Source organism: Cynocephalus volans, chromosome 2 (assembly GCF_027409185.1).
Source record: "Cynocephalus volans isolate mCynVol1 chromosome 2, mCynVol1.pri, whole genome shotgun sequence".
Classification (NCBI taxonomy): domain Eukaryota; kingdom Metazoa; phylum Chordata; class Mammalia; order Dermoptera; family Cynocephalidae; genus Cynocephalus; species Cynocephalus volans.
The window spans coordinates 196,647,669-196,666,655 of record NC_084461.1 but is presented as its reverse complement, the minus strand read 5'-3'; the positions used below and the strand labels follow the sequence as shown (position 1 = coordinate 196,666,655).

General features: G+C 42.6%; 1 non-coding gene across 1 annotated transcript; it reads right to left on the bottom strand.

Annotated features, from left to right (window-relative positions):
* Positions 1 to 12,745: 12,745 nt before the first annotated feature.
* Positions 12,746 to 12,852, bottom strand: LOC134371306 (U6 spliceosomal RNA). The gene has a single exon (XR_010022746.1). It is a non-coding gene; the product is annotated as a U6 spliceosomal RNA (small nuclear RNA).
* Positions 12,853 to 18,987: the final 6,135 nt, after the last annotated feature.

Genomic DNA, 18,987 nt, shown 5'->3' with positions numbered 1-18,987 from the left:
TGCCAGTGCTTCCTTTGGATATATCCAGCATGTGGCCATTTTGTCAAAGGTGGTCTCATTTCTTCCAGGACAATTGCAACAGCCTCCTAACTCATCTCCCTGCTGCCAGGTTTCCCTCCAGTCTATTCTCTACATGGCAATCAGAGAGATCTTTTAAGTCAGATTACCTATCTCCTCTGCTCAAAACCCTTCAATGGCTCCCATCTCACTCAGAGTAAGCACCAAAGTCCTTACAGTGGGTTACCAGGCCTTACACAATGTGTCCCTAGCCACCTTTCTGCATCATCCCTTCTACCACCACCCCCGTCCACTTCTCCAGTGTAGCTGGAGCTACACTGGTTTCCTTGCTTTTCCTTGAACATGACAGACATGCTCCTGTCTCAGGACTTTTGCACATGCTCATTTTTCTAGTTGGAAGGGTTTTCTCCCAGATAGCACCATGAATTGCTTCCTTGTTTCACTCAGGTCTCTGGTTAAAATTCATCTTATCAGAAAAGGCTTTCCAAGGGCCAGCCCATGGCTCACTTGGGAGAGTGTGGTGCTGACAACACCAAGTCAAGGTTTAAGATCACCTTACTGGTCATCTTTAAAAAAAAAAAAAAAAAAAAAAAGGCTTTCCAGACCACCCTAAAGTGAAATAGCCCCTCCCACCCTGACACTCTATCTTCCTTATCTATCTTCATTGCACTTACCACCATCTGTTATATTAAATATTTATGGATTTATTGTCTGCCTTCCTCCACCAAACATGATGGGGGCAGGGACTATGTTTCGTCCACTGGTGTGACCCCAGGACTTGGCACATGATAGGCACTTACTGAATATATATTAATCCCAACCATGATCCTGTGAGGTAGATACTGTTCTCCCCATTTTTTAGATGAGGAAACTGAGACTCTGAGATGTACAAGAAATTGTCCAAGATCACATAGCTTTAGGCAAGTGGTGGACCCAGGCAAATTTGGGGATCCAGCCAGTTCTTTTAACCTCAAAGCCATACAGGCTTTGTTTTAGAAAGACTAATACCAACTCTGAGAGGTCACCCTGTCAAGCTCATGCTGATCTGAGGCTCTGTGTAAGGATTAGCAAGAAAAGGAACAATTATTTAATTTCTGACTTCATTGTGTTTGGAAAGCAAAAATATCTCAAGTCATTCTTGAGAATGGACAGAACCATCAAATGTGTCCTCGGGGTGCTAAACTGGCAGTTCCGAGCTTGTGCTGCCCCTCACTGTGCCCCCCCAGTGCACCAGGCTTCTCCTTGTAGGGAGCCTCCCCAAGGCCATGGCCTGGATTTGACATCATCCTCTCTGGCAGCTGATGATGTTTACATTCATGCTGAGGCCACTAACGCTGTCTCTGATGCCCTATTTCCTTGAAACAGAGAGCTGGTGGTGAGCACCTCGATAGTGGGGGCAGCTGCTGGTAGTGGAGGGGGGAGTGTGTTGGGGTGAAACTGGGGGAGCCTGCCTTGCCAAGGACAGGGCTTGCTTAGCGGAAAGCTTATTTGGGGCATCCTGCCTGCTACTTTGCTATGGCTTCTCCCAGCTAAGAGCACCTTTAGTTCCTGGACCAATAAACATCTGTCCTCCAAGAGACTAATCCTAGAAGGCATTGAAGATTTTCCAGCAGGCTTCACCAACTCCATCCTCTGCATGACTTGTCTAAACTGCTCTGCATCTTTAATTCATCCAGGTAGGGTCTCAACTCAGTTTTTGGACTGGGGACACAGCAGTAGCCACCATGTAACACCCAGTCTAGAGGGGGGGACTGACAACTGGTATGATGGGTTCTACAATGGAGAGGCAGGACAGTATGGGACATGGCATCAAGTTCAAGGGTTCTGGGCCAGCCCATGGCTCACTCGGGAGAGTGTGGTGCTGATAACACCAAGGCCATGGGTTCGGATCCCTATATAGGGATGGCCGGTTAGCTCACTTGGGAGAACGTGGTGCTGACAACACCAAGTCAAGGGTTAAGATCCCCTCACCAGTCATTTAAAAAAAAAAAAAAAAGTTCAAGTCCCAGGTCTGCTATTTACCTAGGTAATCATGGGTAAGTCAAGTCACTTAGTGCCTTATCTGTGAATTGGGTTTATTACAAGGACTCAACAGAATAATGGCTAGTAGTTAACATTTCTAAAGTACTTACTATGTAATGGGCCCTTCAATGTATTAATGTAGTCATTACAACACTCCTATGAGACAGATTCTATCTTTAGCCCCATTTTATGGGTGAAGAAACAGACACAAAGAGGTTAAGAGGTTGCCTAAGTTTCACAGCCCTTTCAGTGATAGAGCCAGGATTTAAATCCAGAAGTCTGGCTCCAAAGCTTGCACGTCTAACCACTATCAAATCACTGCTTTGATAACTCAAGTGACCATAGCACAGTGCCTGGCACAAAGTGAGTGCTCAGTAATTGTTAACTGTTCATACTGTCATGATCGAGGGAGGAGATGCATGGTCCAGGAAGCAGAGCAAAAGGGCATTTGGCTTGGACTTTGGAGGGGCAGTCAGGGAAGTTTGCCTGTAAGAGGTAACATCTAAGTCACACACCCCCCGCCCCTGATAATTATGATTGAGTCAGGGACAAGTTTGGGTTAGGAGGGAGATAGAAGAATTTTCCAGACATTATGAGAAGAAGAAAAAAAAATATATATATATATATATATGAGTACTGAATCCAGAACTTGAAACAATGCCTTAAGGCTGGAGCTGTGAAGGGAGGGAGGGGACAAGAACTGGACCTTAAAGTGTCCTGTGGGCTGTGCTGAGTTAGGATCTTTTCCAAAGGATACTGAGAATCCTTGGTTTTAAGCAAAGAGAGAGGTGATCAGCTTTGTAATTTAGAAAGATCTCTGACTGCAGTGCACCTAGAGGTTTGCATAAAGGGCTGAGTGTGAGAATCTGTTTCTTTGGGGTAGGAGGGAAGGCAAAATAGTGCATCTGTGCCGGTTAGAGCACTGAATTTGGACTCTGAGCCACCTGGGTTTGAACTCTGGCCCTCGCCCTTCCTACTGGGAGGTCCTAGGCCAATCCTCTTTACCTCTCCGAGGCTTCCTTTCTTCATTCAAAAATGGGACTAATAACTGCCGATCTTCCAGGGATGTTGTGAGCTTAAATGTGATGGTAGATAGAGAGCCTGGTACATGGGGGGTGCACAGTGAAGGGTCGCTTTCTACAGTTTCCACCCCTCGCATCCTCTGTGTAAGCTAGATTTTCAGCTGTTGGAGGGCAGACCCTAGGTATCATCTATCTCTGTAATTCCATAGAACGTGGTGCTCAATTATTTTTCCTTACTGGTCCCTGTTTATGCTCATACACTTCTCTGCACCTGAGACTTTACTCAGGCTAGCCCCCTGGCTGGAAATGCCCTTCCCACACCATTCCCTATTCCCTATCTCTGTCGTACACATCCCACCCAGTCCTCACCTCCTACAGGCAGCCTTCCCTGGTTACATCCTGCCTCCGGGTGTCTGGTCCCTCAGTAATGTTCTCGTTGTTGTTGTTTTTTACTGGAGAAACCAATCTTTAATTTCAAAGAATAAGATTATCTCGTTTTACAACTTATTAGCATAGATAGAAATCAATACTTTTGTGTAAACAGATGATTGACATCTTCAACAAAATTTCTTTTATAAATAGGCTTCCTTTGCTGAGCAGAGTTGAAGATAACTGTTGGCTAACAAGCCTTCCTTTTCCTTCCTTTCCTTGACCCTCAGTAATGTTTACACTCACTGTACCTTATACAAGGACTACTTCATTCCTCATTTCCACTGTGAGCTCCAGGAAAGCCCCCCACCCCGCCCCACATACACCGTTTTTTTTTTTTTTTTCCAGATTCCTCTGAATTCCCTCAAAGCCCGTCACAGAGAGGCATAACAAAATCCTTAAGAACTCAGGTTCTCATTCAAAGCTGAATTGAAATCCTGGCTCTGCTGCTTTTGCTGGGAAAATTACTTCACTTTCCAGGCTTCAGTTCCTTCATCTGCAGAACAAGGAAAATAATAGTACCTACTATTAGGCTTGTTGGGAGGACTAAATGTGATGATGTGTGTAAAACACTCAGCACCTTGCTCAACAGATAGCAGCAATTCATATTACATTACTATTGATCATGCATTATTACATTAAGTTTATGTGAAAAGGTGGTATATATATTGAAATGTATTGGTATTAGCCCCTCCAACATTATATCTCAAAAAAGTTGCTAAAAACAAAAGAGCAGTCTTCAAAATATTATGTAATGTATGTTTCTATTTTTGTAAAATGCATTATACACACAGGCTAACAGAGGTTTTGTCTGGGGCTTTAATTTTCTTTTCGAATTTTCTTTCACGAATATATACATGTATATATATATATTCTTGGAAGCTGGCCAGGATGAGGATCCAAACCCTTGGCCTTGGTGTTATAACGCTGTGCTCTAACCAGCTGAGCTAACCGGCCAGACCTCCATGAATATACTCGTGCTATAAGAACAAACGATTTCACCAAAAAGCAGATTATGAAGCGCTACCAGCACCTCCGTTGCCGGTATTAGTCTACGGTATTAGACTGGAAGCCCCACGAAAGCAGGGACCCCTTCCGCCTGGCGCACAAAAATCTCGCGGTAAACATTAACAGCAAGGTGACTGAGGGGGCGTCTCGGGCACCCGAGCCTGCAGTACCGCTCTAGCCCGGTGGGTGGCAGGGTCCGCATGTGAGGGCACCGCCCACGAGCCTGGCCCTTGGAGTCGGGCTTGCGACCTTCAACGTGGCTGTCTGGTCTCCGGACCCCTGAAGGAGGGAGGGAGATGGAACCTGGGAGAGGCTTAGAGGGAGCCCGGCCCGCGCCTCAGGAACTCCGTGTTCAGGCCCTCCTTCTTAGACTTCTGCATCTTCCACCAACTGGAACAAGAAGAGAACACTTCACTTCCCAGAGTGGTGAGGAGCAGAGAGGAGATGCTGAAAGACACCCTCCTCCCCCAGACCTGGGAGACAAAGAAAAAGAGAGGCCATCCCGAAAATCTTCATCGTCGTAACTCATAACTCACAGGGCGCAGCACTTGACAGTTTACTAACTGTCCCCACCCAGTAGTCCCTTTGATCTTAGGAGGGAGGTGTGTTAGCACCCCCATTTTGCAGAGGAAGACCATTGTGACTCGGAGAGGTAGTGCCCACTTAGAAAGACAGACTTCAGTTGTGTCTAACTCTAAATCCTTTCCTTTGACCCACCCCTTTGTATCAAGCTGAGACATCCTTGCAGAAGTGTGTGCCCAGCTAACTTACTACTACTAATGATTAATGCTAATAGCACCTCTTTAGCCAATCCTTTTTAAAAATTTTCTATTTGTCTATTTCTTTTTCTTAGCCCATCCTTACTGCTGTGCTGGCACTTGAGATATATTATCTCATTTAATCCTTCCAACAGCACCATGAAGCAAGAACTACTATTATCCCCATTTTACACATGAGGAAACTGAGCCTCAGAGAAACAAAAATCGACAAAAGCTTGAAAGAGCCAAAATTCAAATCCCCAAAGTCTGTGCTTTCAACCAGTACATACTTTTTTCTTAATAATTATTTAAGTATTGAGTAGGATACCATATGGTTCAAATTACAAAATAAAAAAAAGGATAATGAATGAAACACCTCCCCCCATCTTTGTCCTTTAGCTATCCGAGTTCCATTTCAAGGTTACCACACTAGAGATTTCTGATGTATTCTTTTAGAGATATTCTGTGCATAAACGGGCACCTATTTTATTGCCTCTCACACACTCACCACTGATTTTCTAAAATATAGGAAGGACTGCATTCTTTCAGAACTAGGTGTCGTTTCTCTTCACTGACCACTCGGCATCCAAGGCCTCCTGGGAGCAAGTCCACTCACCTATGTCTCAACAACATTGGTCTCCAAGTTCCATATCACATTATCATGTCGTCGTCTTCCCCGTGTCTTTGTCTTCAGCTTCTCTCCAATGGCTCCATCTATTGTAATCTCTTTACCCTTTGAGGTTCCCCATCCAGAATCTCTCTGTCCTCCCTCTCTGCCCCCAGAGACCCTGCCAGCATCTCTCTTTGGACATTTAATTGTACTGTGTGTGATGGATGGTTGTCTCCATGCCTGGCTCTCTTACTGGATTATTAATTTTAGGCATCTCTTGTCATTGGTTAGGTAGCCTTTTAAGGGCACTACCACCCATCCACTCAGTCCCCAAACCAGCGAATGAGGAGTCAGTCTTTTTCATCATCTTCTTCTCCCTCATCCAGTCATCCAATCAATCACCAAGTCCTGTGGATTTCACCTTAGAAATGTCTCTCAGATCTTTTCTTCTCCATTTCCGCTCTAGTCATGGCCACTATTCTCTTTCTTCTATTGCAGAAGCTTCCAGGTTGGTCTCCCTCCTTAGAGCCTCACCCCTGCAATCTGTTCTCCACACAGTAGCCAGGGTGATCCTTCTAAAGTGCAAACCTGACTGTATGTACTACTATTCCTCTTTGAAACCCTGCAAGGGCTGCCTTTTGCCTTAGGCTAAAACCCAAACTCCTTCTTCCAACCTCCAAGGTCCTAAAGGACACAGTCACTGCCTATACCCACCATTATCCCTAAGGACACCTCATTCCTCCTCTGAGCTAGGCTTCCTTATGTTTCGTCCAACCTCAGGGCCTTTGCTCACTCTGTTCCCACAGCCAGGGATGCTCTTCCCATGCCTCATGTCACTAACTTCTAAGTAGCGTGGAAGCTCATGAGATCAAGGTCTTGTCTGTTTTGCTTTTTCCTTTTTCTTTTTTGGTGGCTGGACGGTATGGGGATCTGAACCCGTGACCTTTGGGTTATAAGGCTGAGCCCTAACCAACTGAGCTAACCGGCCAGCCTGTCCTGCTTATTCCTGTATTCAAATACCAAAGACAAGGGCCGGCCCATGGCTCACTTGGGAGAGTGTGGTGCTGATAACACCAAGGCCATGGGTTCGGATCCCTATATAGGGATGGCCAGTTAGCTCACTTGGGAGAATGTGGTCCTGACAACACCAAGTAAAGGGTTAAGATCCCCTTACCGGTCATCTTTAAAAAAGACAAAAAAACAACAAAAAAACCCCAAATAAATACCAAAGACAGTACCTCACACAAACCAGCTGCCTGATCAATATTTTTTAAATAAGTTGATTCTGCTTTTATGCATTATCGACTCAACATCTGGACTCTTACCATGCAATATGAGAGGTCATGTTTTCCGTTTTTATCTATCAACTTCAAGTGCTCCACAGCTATATCCTAAACTCCACTCAGGCAATAACCACACCCCTATGTCTGAATTTCCCATGACAGTCTGCACAGTAATAACAAATACTAATTGTTCTAAAACATTTTTTTACATTGAAGATTTTTATTTTTATTTTGCTGTTACTGTTCTTCTTCTGATGACAAAGGAAAATACGCCTGTTGTAGAAACTTCAGACAGAAATAAATTAGAAGGTTATAAGTCCCCCATGGGTCCACCCTTTAGGGCTGTTGTTGATTTAAATGGCACCTGTAACCTCGTTTCTATTTGTAGGTTTTGCAAAGGGGAAAGAGAAGAAAACCTGGCCTGCTTGTGAGCTGGTCTTGAATGGCTGGTTTTTCTCCCTAATTTTTAACCCCTATATGACCCCCTAGTTATTGACGTAGCGTTGATCCTGGCATTATACATTATCTGTGTTGAAGTTGGCAGAAGTTGACACAAATGCCTCTGGTGGAGAGGAAGTCCACTTAAACCTTGCCGGTGATGGAGACTGTTCTCAGGCTTAAACCAGACTCAAGGTCTCCACTCAAGTTCATGAACATTGACTGAACTTGATCCCTGATACAAAATGATGGAATTAAAACACTCAATAAAATTCCTGGTCACACTGAACCTAGGTTTAAATCTTGCCTCCATCACTTCCTGTGTGCCTTTGGGCAAGTCATTTGCTTCCTCTGAGCCTCCTTTCTTTATCTATGAAATGGTGACAGGAAGGAAAAGATCTCACTCCAGCTGTATTGGCTTTTTGTTAGTTCCTTGTACAAGCCAACCTTATTCTCACCTTAGAGCCTTTGCAATTGCTGTGCTGTCTGCCTGGAATCCTCTTCCCCCAGCTTGTCACATGGCGTGCCTCGCCTTCAATATGAGACTTCTTGGAGAGGCCTTTCCTGCTCACTATGTCTAAAGGAGCCCCTCTTTTCTTTACAGCAAGTATCATTATTATTATTTTCTATAGTACAAAACATTATCGTTTTTTCTAAATTTACTTTGTTGTTCATCTCTCCCATTAGAATATAAGTTCCACAAGGGCATTTAACTTGTCTTTTGTTGTTGTATCCTCAATAATTTGCATGATTTTTGGTGCATGCATGATAAAATGACAATATTTTCGGAGTTCTTACTGTGTGCCAGGCACTATTCTAAGTATTTCATAAGAAAATTCATTCCATTCTCAAAATAACTCTTTGGAGGTAGTAAGTACCATTAATAGCCTCCTTTGCCAGAGGAGGAAATTGAGGCTTTGGAAGGTTAAGATTAATTATGTGGCCAAGGAAAGATAATTAGAAAGTGTCCATGTCAGGATTTGAATCCAGACTGGCCAGGGCCAGAGTTCTACTACCTACCTAAAGATGAGTCATCAGTGGTGGCCTTCAGGCTTATTCCAAGAGGAAAGAGATCCAGAGCTTCCTCTGGAACAGCCTAAATCTAAGAAGCAGGTGTTCTCCAGGTCCTGTTACAAAGGAATTCTCCACTTATTCAAATGTCACAATTAGCTGCTGGGCACTAAGGACTACAGATAGAAGGACTTAGTTCAAACAAACAAAGGCTTAGCATTGACAATGGAGGTGAAAACAGCATCTAGATTAGAGGATGATTTGGGATTCCACCCACCATAAATTGGCTGATAAGAGGCCTCTAACATCCTGGGAGACCACACTTCCTGGCACCTCCTGGCCAGCACTGATTTTCTCGCATGCCCATTCTCTTCACCCAAAATGTGACAAAGCAGTTGCTTCTATCTGGGTGCTAGAAAGCATGGTTACCTTCTCTGCAAAGTCGCCCCTGATTCCTTGGGCTGAGTTGGGTGTCTCTTCCAAGCTCCACAGCTCCCTGGGTATGTCACTCTGGTAGGTTACTATATCCCCTTCCCCTTACTCCTTCAACTGTGAACTCACTAAGGGCAAGGACGTGGCTTCTTCATTTCTGTGTTTCCTCCCCTTTCCTGTTGGCCTGTTCACTCCTACTCACCCCTCAGTTCTCATCTTAAAAGATACCTCCTCCCGGAAGCCTTCCCTGGCAACCCCCATAATCTGTGTAGAAAACTTTTCTCATTGTGTGACAATTGCTTGTTTGCTTGTCCAGATCACCTCACCCCCAACCCAGGGGTTCCTGAACATCAGTGTTTATAAGTCATCCGGGAAAACTAAAAGATGCAGATGCCTGGGCTCCAACCACAAAAAAACTGATTCCATGGGACCAGAGTAAGCCCTGAGAATCTGCATTGTAATGGCTCACACCTGAATCTGGTGCAGGGGGCATCAGGAAATGATGCAATTTATGGGGCTGCCCTAGGGCAGGGGCCATGATCATTGTGAGCTCCCACAACACATAGTACATAGGAGGTGCTCATACATGATTGTTGACTGAATACTTGAATGAATGAATGAATGAATGAATGGTTACCAGCCTTATAATACATTTTCCAAATACAGCAACTTGTGTTTGGCCTTGAAAGAGCCACATTGGAGGTCAAATGTTCATACTCCTGGAATGGAGGTAGGAGAATGTCCAGGGTCTGACGTCCACAGTGCTGAATTGGAAACCAAGGACCCCACTTTCTGCCTGTGCAATGTGAACAAGTCATTTATCCTCACTAAGCCTCAGTCTCCTTATCTGCAAAATGGAGATAATAGCAGTGCCCGCCTCATGGGACTGTGAAGATATTAAATAAGGTAAAGTTCCTAGCATAGTGCCTGGACCAGAGTCAGTTTCCAAAAACTCCGGATCTTATTATCATGACTACGACTTTTTTTTTCTCTTAGTGGCTGGCTGGCATAGGCGATCTGAACCCTTGACCTTGGTGTTATCAGCACCACGCTCTCCCAAGTGAGCTAACCAGCCAGCCCATTATTACAACTACCAACATCAGAGCTGGAAGGAACCTCAGGTGCTCGAATTCAGGGACTCCCTACTCAAGGTTCCATCGATCACCCCTCCCAAAGAATCCATAGTGGGGGTTCAAGAGGGGGCCTATGAACGTCTGGAAACGGAGGACAGAATTGTGTATGTCTGTCCATTTTCTTAAGGATGAGAAAAGCTGTCAAACACCTTAAAAATGGGGAAATTGAGTCCAGGTAGGGAAGGGGCCTTGCTCCAAGTTTCTCACTTCATTAGTTTGTTCATTCATTCACTTCTCATTTCTTTAGCCAAGCACCAAATATTTCCGAGGGCCCACAGTGTGAAAGGATCCAGAGATGAACCAGACACAGTCATTATCTCAGTCTCTACTCCTATGCCTTCCTCCTGCCCCAGGGGTAAGGGTTTAGTGCTTCTATTCCAAGCACTTTACATACACAATGCCCTGGGGGTAGTTAGGCACTTCACCTAGTAAGTCTATGTTCTTGCCCCAGTTGAAGGCCTTACCTGCCACTTTACTTGAAGCCTTTATTTCCCCTCTCTGAGCCTCAGTTTCCCAACCTGTGGAAAGGGAGTGATAATGCCTGCTGCCCAGGGTTGTAAAAAAATTTTTTTAAGTTTTCAAATTCATTGGCAAAGAATCCTTTATATTATTCATATATAATTTTTAAACTCTCTGCTTTATGTCTTTCTTTAAATTTATTTTTATTTTTGGCCACAGAGTAAATCTTAATACGTTTAAAAAGACTAAGATTATAGAAAATATGTTCTCTAACCACAATAACAGAAGGGAATTTAGAAAATTCATACATGTGTGGAAATTAAACAGCACTCTCCTAAATAAACAATGGATAAAAAGAAAAATCACAGGGAAATTAGAGAGTACTTTGAGATAAAAATCAAAGTGCAACATATCAAAATTTATAGGATGCAGAGCTCCTACAGTGCTTAGAGGAAAATTTATACTTGCAAACACCTGTATTAAAAATAAGAAAAATCTCAAATCAGTAATGTAAACTTCTACCTTAAGAAAATAGAAAACGAAGAGCAAACTAAGCCAAAAGCAGATATAAAGAAATAACAAAGATTGTTGTGAGAATTATATGAAATAAATAGATTTGAAAGGGCTTTCCAAAGTGTAAAGTACTGTGCCAATATTAGGTGTTACTGGTTGGAGAGAGATGAAATAGAAATCAGTAAATAAGTTATTGAAGAAGTCCACGGAAGCAAGCAAGGATAAAAAATTATACATACAATCCTTAAATATTCAATTTTAACTTAAAAATCTGTTGCCGTCTATCCAGTCCCAAATCTTTTGATGAAGGGCCAAAGCTGTGCCTTTGAGCCTGATCTGAGTCTACTGGTTGGTTTCTCCCACATCTTTCTTGCATGAACCACTCCCCTGAGCTCTAGTTTGGGCTTCTTTTTTTTTTTTTTTTTTTTTTTTTTTTTTGTCGTTTTTTCGTGACCGGCACTCAGCCAGTGAGTGCACCGGTCAGTCCTATATAGGATCCGAACCCGCAGCGGGAGCGTCGCCGCGCTGCCAGCGCAGCACTCTACCAACTGCGCCACGGGCTCGGCCCTAGTTTGGGCTTCTTAAAAGTTGATGTGGATCTGAAGGCCCTAGGTTTCCAGATTTTTAGAATTCCCCCTCCATCCCTACCTAATAGTTTTTAGTTGTCTAGGCCACATCTAACCCAACTACCTTTTTTTCTCCCCCAATGACCTATGACAAAAGTTTATTTTTTGCTCATACTGTATGTCCATCATGGGTAAACTGGGGCTTTGCTCCATGCTTCTTCTCTTTTTTAATACATTTTATTTTCTGGAGCAATTTTAGGTTCACAGTAATATTGAACAGAACGTACAGAGATTTCCCAAATGTCCCCGGCCCCACAAGCATAGCCTCCCCCATTATCAACATCTCTCACCAGAGTGGTATATTTATTACCATTGATGAACCTACACTGACACATTATTATTACCCGAAGTCTAGCTTACATTATGGTTCACTCTTGGGTGTTGTACATTCCATGGGTTTGGACAAATTTATAATGACATGTACCAGCTAACTTTTTAGTCTTTACAAAGCATTCAACTGTGTTTATAGAAACATCAGTTTCTCTTTCCCACTCATATTTCAGCATTCTATCATATAGAATTACATGAGTTAATAACAAGAGCAATTGATAGGAGAACCAACCTAGCTGACTCTTGGTAACACACAGGCACATCTTAAGTCAGCAGGAGAAGTTAGTGGCTGGTCACACTAGAGATGAACCCACCAGCTACTATGGGCATCACATTGTTCTGAATTTTATGGTAGGCAAGGCGAGTGTTGGTTAATCCAGTGAGCCATCTCCAATGAGTTCTTAGTCCAGTGAGTTGGTTAATCCAGGAAGCTTCTGCTATACAACCACTTATAACAAAAAGCCATCTCTTTGGGTAATTGGAGTGACTAGGGATGATTCAGTTCTTTTTCTTGCTCATTTATAGTTTCTGGTTTTTGTTTGTTTTTTGCAAGCCAAATTTTTTATTTGTACATTTCTTGCACTTGAAAATATGGAATGTAATGATAAAAAAGAAAAAAATACGTAAACAAAATTTTTAAAATTTTTAAAAAGGAAGATACGGAATGCTTCACGAATTTGCCTGTCATCCATGCGCAGGGGCCACACTAATCTTCTCTGTATCGTTCCAATTTTAGTAGATGTGCCACTGAAGCAAGCACTCCAGTTATTTTTTACACTTTTAAAATGGATGAAAAAAATTTTTGAGTTAATTAAGACTATAGGGTCAGATATACCAAGTGCTGAATGAACTATATTAGACTTCAAATTCCTTGAGTTAAGCCTATTGTAATAGGCTGGACGGGACATAACATGCCTAGTTGGGATAATAACAGTGGAGAAATCTGGGTATTAGGCAGTGGTTCTCTAAGCATGCCCCAAGACCAGCAGCAGCAGCATCACCTGGGAACTTGTTAGAAATGTAAATTCTTGGACTACGCCCCAGACTTGCTGCATCAGACACTTTGGGGTGGGGCCCAGCAATCAGTGTTTGAACAAGTCTTCCAGAGAATTCTGGTGCACCCTCAAGTTAGCAGCTAGTTCACTTCCAGGCTTCCCACTTAAAGGCTGTGTGATCTCGGACAAGTCTCTGAACATGTTTCCTCTCTGGAAAATAAGAATACTAACAAACCTACCTTACAAAGTGATTGTGAAGATTGAATGAGATGACACACGTAAAGTGTCTAGTACAGTGCCTGACACACAGCTGGCACTCACCGAATGTTAGGAATAATTTCTATTATTATTAGGAACTCATGAGTGGCAGCTCTAATTAGAGTGAGAAACATTTGGGAGAAAAGGGAAAGACGTTAAGGAGTTTAAAATATTTCTGAGCAGCTACTCAATACCAGGTACTTTAACCATGATGTCCCTTTACCCTCCCAATACATGTGTGAAAGTAGAAGTAGGTATAATTATATTCCCTGTCCACTTCACAGATGTGGAGACTGAGGGTTGGTGAGGCTGAATGACAGCTAAGAAGTAGCACAGCTGGGACCTGATCACATCCATGTGCCCCATGTACCCCACCCCACTCCCAGTCTTAAACAGATGCAGGCAGATTGCCTGCTCCCCACTGTCCCCCACACTCAAAACCATCTGCCCTCTAGTCTGGCTATCCCCTGCCCCAAATTTCCTGCACAGCAAGATTGTCTTCTTAGCGCTCTGGAAGTCAGGACTTTCAGTTCATCTCCGCACAGAGATTTTTCTGGTTCTGTCCCCTGGCCTGTTTCTGCTGCCTGGGACCCTCACCCAGCTACAGCCAACACCAGCATGATTCACTTTTGCACCTGAAACCAGAACTCATAAACGCATTAATTCATTAATTTATCAGACATTCCACCTGCTATGTGCCAGGTACTGCGGGTACAGAGATGAGCAAAACAGACACTGGCCCGACCGAGGAGAACTTGAATATTCACATAGAGAATACACAGCATTGGACAAATACTGTACAATATGATCAGTGCAGAGATGGGAACAGAGCCTGGCTCTGTGAGAGCCTGTAAGAGGCCCCTAACCCAGTTCAGGAGTGGGAGGAGATCCAGGAAGGCTTCCTGGAGAAAGTGACCTCTAAGCTGATTGGAAGCCTTTCACCTTAGTGTTTCTTTCTTTTTTTTTTTTCCCCAAAGATGACTGGTAAGAGGATCTTAACCCTTGACATGGTGTTGTCAGCACCACACTCACCCAGTGAGCAAACCAGCCATCCCTATGTGGGATCCGAACCCGTGGCCTTGGTGTTATCAGCACCATGCTCTCCTGAGTGAACCACGGGCAGGCCCACACCTTAGTGTTTCATCAATTTCTTATTTTATAGATGGAGAAATGAATCCAGAGGAATTATTTAGTCCATTTATTCATCTAAATAAGCAAACATTTCCCTCATATTTACATTCCCCAGTAACAGGCCCTGAACCTGAGGATACAGAGGCAAATAAGGTAACAGCTCTGCTAGAAGGGCCCCAAGCACCTGAGAAACTTACCACTTACTGCCCATTGGCATCTTTGTTTTTTGTGTGTATTTTGTTTTGTTTTATTTCACCTTTTTAAAAGTCAGGGTTATTGCCGTATACTTTACATGGAGAAAAATTCTCCCTTTGCGTTTGACACACATAAGGTCTTGCAAACACTATCATAATCAAGACATAGAACATCATTTGCATCTTACGTTCATCCCATTTCCTGAGTTCAGACTTTCCTCCTAATTGAATGTGTTATCTTGGGCAAATCTTCCCTCCCTGAACCTCAGTTTCTCCATCTGTGAGATAGGAACCATAAATGCCTCTCTAACAGGTTCGCTTTCAGGATGCCTGGCACACAGTAAGCACTCAATAAACACCAGCTATTATTAGGATGGTGTTTCTTTCACACTCCTTCCTTCTTCGAGCTCCTTCAAGCTCTCCTTCTCCTTCTGGGTCTCTGTCTCTCTCTCTCTCTCTCTCCCTCCTCCCTCCCCCTCCCTCTCTCTCTCTCTTACACACACACACACACACACACACACACACACACACACACACACACACACACACACACACACACACAAAGACATTTTTGAAGCCTCTTGTTTCTCAGAGAGGTTTTATTTATAGGCCGTGCCTCATTGTGAATGTGAAAAGGGGAAAGCCCAGGCCCTCCATAGACCTTTCATGTGTAAATCAGGCTGGGCCAGGAGCATGGGGTCACCAGGAGGAGGGTTTCACTCTTAATTACTCCTAGAGAAAGCGGGCGGGTGGGAGGCCTCGCTGGGCCCCTCATGTCCCCAGGCAGGAGGGCTGGCTCTCCTGGGCCTGGGTCAGGCAGGAGCTGGGGCTGCCGCTTCCTAGGCCTGGCCTTGATTTCTGCTGAACCTGGGCACAGGTGCCTCCAGGGAGCAGGGCCCCAAGTGGGTTTCTTTGAGGCAAGATGTGTGGATGTGGAAAGAGGGCAAACAGCTTGGCAGAATGGGAGGTAGAAGAGATGATCTACTAAAGGGCCAGGGAAAGGGGGATAATTAAAAAAAATTTTTTTTAAAGGTGTTTTACTCATTCTTTCTTTTCTGATATAAAATAACATGCTCTAGAAAGAAATGTGGAAAGATTCCCACCAGATCTTTAACATTGTTTATCTCGGGGTAAGTTTGGAGGTGAAGAGAGGGACATTATCAACATTTTCTTTATACATTTCTTTATTTCTGACTTATTACAATGATTGTGTATTGCCTTTTGTAATTTAAAAAATCAGGGTTGCTTTTCATAATATCTGTAGTATTTTTTTCTGATTAAAATAGGAATTCATTTTCAATGTAAAACAATGAGAAAATAAAAAGCACCCATAGTCCCACACCCAAAGAAAAATCACTTTTAATATTTAGGTATATGGCTTTTGATAATTTATTTCTATGCAAAGATTTTTTTGTTTTTATTTTTGTTTGTTTATTTTGCGTACTTATACTTCACAAACACTTTTGGTACCACTTAACGTATTGAGATTTTCTTCCATCCATCTTTATTCTTCATGTACTTTATATATATATTTATGTTACTGGAGGCCAATATCTTGAAATTTAAACTATAAAAACCCTGGGGCACCAGCAATTCCACATCTAAAATGCTATTCTACAGCTGTATTCAATGAGTAGGAAAAGGCAAATAGTAGAAACATTTGTTTGTTGCAGCAGTGTTTATAAAGGCAAAAGCTAGCAACAACCTTGATGGTCATTAGTAGGGGATTAATTAAATAAATTATCATGTAACATTACAGAAGAATGTTTTGTAGTCATTATTAGAGTATATCATACATGCAACAATACCCAAGAATCTATACTACATTGAGGAACAAAGCAAGTTCCAAAATCATTTATTTAAAAAAAATGGTTTTGGCAGCTGGCCAGTACAGGGATTGAACTCTGGACCTTGGTGTTATCTGCACCATGCTCCCCAAATCATTTATATTATATGACTCTATATTTCTTTTAATGAAAAATTATATCTAAATGTATACATACAAGAAATTTCTGGAAGAACACATATAACACTGATTAACAGTTACATATAAGGAAGGAGTCTAACGGATAAAGAGCCATCAAGTATTTTTATTTTTTCACCTTATACCTTTGTGTACTAATTGAATTTTTCTTTTAATGTGAGCATATGTTATATTTGTAATTTTTCAGAAAACTAGCTTATAAAAATGTGACTTAGCTATATATAATTCTAATATATTCATTAAAGGATATACAATGCTCATTAAATAAACACAAAGCTCATTAAAGAAATACTTTGTGGATTAAAGAAAATGTAATCCCCCTATACCATCCAGACAACCTCTATTAACATTTTGGTTTAGTCTCTTCTAGTTTTATCTCTAAATACATTTTTTTTTAAAGATGACCGGTAAGGGGATCTTAACCTTGACTTGGTGTTGTCAGCACCACACTCTCCCAAGTGAGCTAACCAGCCATCCCTATATAGGGATCCGAACTCATGGCCTTGGTGTTATCAGCACCACACTCTCCCGAGTGAGCCACGGCCGGCCCTTCTAAATACATTTTTTAACTTTAAAAAATATACCAATGAAAACATGCAACTGATACATTTGTAGAAAAATTAGAAAATAAATACCACTCAAACCCTACTATTCAAAAATAACCACCGTGTACATTTTAGTGTAGAAACTGAATCCTTCTCTGCAGAGTTTTCTTTGAAGAGTTGATTTTGGTCTTTTCTTTACCATTTCCCCTATATATGTAAATTTGTGTTTTACTTTTATTCATTCGATATTTTGTTTGTTTGTTTTTTGGCACCTGGCCAGTATGGGGGGATCTGAACCTATGATCTTAGTGTTATAAGGCGGTGCTCTAAACATTTGATATTTTTATATGCTTTTATCTTGTTTTTGTAAACAATTTGAAAATATATATTTTATTTTATTTTATTTTGATGGCTGGCCGGTACAGGGATCGCGATATGAATTCTTGACTTGGAGTTACAAGGCTGTGCTCCAACCAACTGAACTATCTGGCCAGCCCCTCCCCCCCAAATGATTTTAATAGTTACAAAATATCCCAGCAATAAACAAACAATCCTGGACTGGCCGGTTAGCTAAGTTGGTTAGAGCACAGCCTTGTAGCACCAAGGTCAGGGGTTTAGATCCCCATACTGGCTAGCTGCTCCTAAACAAAACAAAAACAAAAACAATCCTTTCCTTAAACATTCCCCTGTTAATAAACTGCTAAGCTGTTTCCAAATTTTCTGATTATAAACAACTCGGATGAACTTACATATTTTTCTTTATATGAAATAACGTCCTTATTTTCTCAGCAGTAAACTTATTAAGCTAAAGGGTATACCCATTTTCCAGGGTCTTAAAAAGCACTTTCTCAAAAGCCTTAACACCTTTTACATCTCCACGCACAATCTGTGAGATGTCCTGTCCATTTCTCTATGTATGCAGGGCACAGGCATTCTGGAGGGGGAGAAAAGATAGAAGGGGAGGAGGTTTAGCTTGGCAAGATGGGGTGGGAACACCTGGAATTTAAATATACATTTCTGCCTGTCTGCGGCCACCCCTTCCTTCATCTTCTCTAACATTGCAACAACTACCACCAATTACTGAGCGTTTACTTTGTGCCTGACACTGTGCTTTACATTTTAAGTGCACTGTCTTATTTATTTCTCACAGGTACCCTATGAGGTTGATGATCTTATCATCCTCATTTTACAGATAAGGAAACTGAGGCTTAGAAAGGTGTCTTTCCCAAGGTTACGTAGCTGGTAAAGGGTGCAATTGAGATTACAGCCGGGCAATCCAACTCCCTTTGCATGAATGTGCATGACCAAACTCTCATTTTACAGGTGGAAAAAGTGAAGCCCAGAAAAGGTATACGACTTGCTCAAAGTCAGGGAAACAGCCCAGCCCAGATCTCTGGACTTTTCCTACTACACTTCATTGTCTAGTCCCAGGGTACTGATCTAGGTAGTTGGGACTGTAGGAACTCCAGAACGCTGCCTTAGAAAATCTTCCCGTGGGGCTTTTGGGTTACAACAAGACTCAGCCTCTCTGAACCACAGCCCCAGCTGTGCGTCTCCCCTCCAGGGCTGGGTGCTGCCTGTCCATCATAAAAAAGGAAATAGCAGTTAAGCACCCACATGCCCAGACAGGGAGGAAATCGGGCAGCCCCAGTGCATGTTCAGCCACGGCCATTCCGTGGTTAGGACTATGGAACATTAAGACAAATAGAAAAGAGGTGACAGAAGGAAAATGCCTGAGGAAGGAGAGAATTTGGAGGGTAGGCTGCAAAAATAAGCAGCAGAGAAGGA